The sequence below is a fragment of the Echinops telfairi genome, unplaced genomic scaffold (assembly GCF_000313985.2).
Source record: "Echinops telfairi isolate 266 unplaced genomic scaffold, ASM31398v2 ScPeMD7_1;HRSCAF=3_0, whole genome shotgun sequence".
NCBI lineage: Eukaryota > Metazoa > Chordata > Mammalia > Afrosoricida > Tenrecidae > Echinops > Echinops telfairi.
Window position 1 is genome coordinate 89,582,761 of NW_022103896.1, and position 1,060 is coordinate 89,583,820.

Consider the following 1,060-nt stretch of genomic DNA (forward strand, 5'->3'; position numbering starts at 1 on the left):
TTATGAGGAGAGACCAGTCCCTGGAAAAGGACATCATGCTTGGTAAAGTAGAGCAGCAGAGAAAAAGAGGAGGAGCCGTGGCAAGACAGATAGACATGGTGGCTGCAACAAGGGGCTCGGCTCTAAGAACAATTGTGAGACTGGTGCAAGACCAGGGAGTGGTTTGTTCTTTTGTACGTAGGGTCACTGAATCAGAGCTGACTCGAAGGAGCCCAACAACAACAATAATAACCTGTAAGGCAGTACGTATTTCACAAACATTTGTTGAGAGGCTCCTGTATGTCAGGTGATGTGGAAGGTACTGGCTTTGATTAATCTCTTACAAATCTGAGTGAAGTCTTGAATATATGGGAGCCTGTGATCATCATATTTCAATCCAGGTGACAACCGGTGTTGTTCATGTTTTCGCCCATGAAAATGGATTCATTACAATGATTGCATGATTATAGATTTTTTTTTTTAATCCAGAGCTGCAGCCTGTATGCCTTTTGAAAATCAGGTTGCTGACTCTCTGCCCAGGTGAGTGTTTCCCTGTTAAAGCATAGGAAAATGGAAATACCTTAATGTAAAGGACTTTACTGTGTACCATAAGAAAGGGAAGCCACTGTTTTTAGTTTTCTGCTTGAGGACAAGCACAGATCAGTGAATTAGAAGACCTGTATTTGAGTTGCCGTTTAACAGCAGGGTTGACTTTGGTAAACCTCTCTGAACCACAGAATTCTCATTTATACATATGATCTGAAAAATCAAATCTATTATTCTATCTGCTGTCTTGGGTGAAGTACAGCCAGAATGCTCCTTAGAGGTGAGGAGGGTGTGTTTGTATAGGTACTTTAGAGAAACAAATCCACAGAAATTCAAGTATAAGAGAGAGTTTTATATAAAGGTTAAGTGTGCATCAAGAAAACATCCCAACCCAGTGCTGTCCAAGCCCACAAATCCAACATCAATGCATTAACACATGTGTCCGACACCAATCCACAAAGTCCTCCTCCATCTCACAAAATAGATACAATGATGCTGACTGCAGAAGGAAAGCCGAGTCAGTGAGTATCTCAGC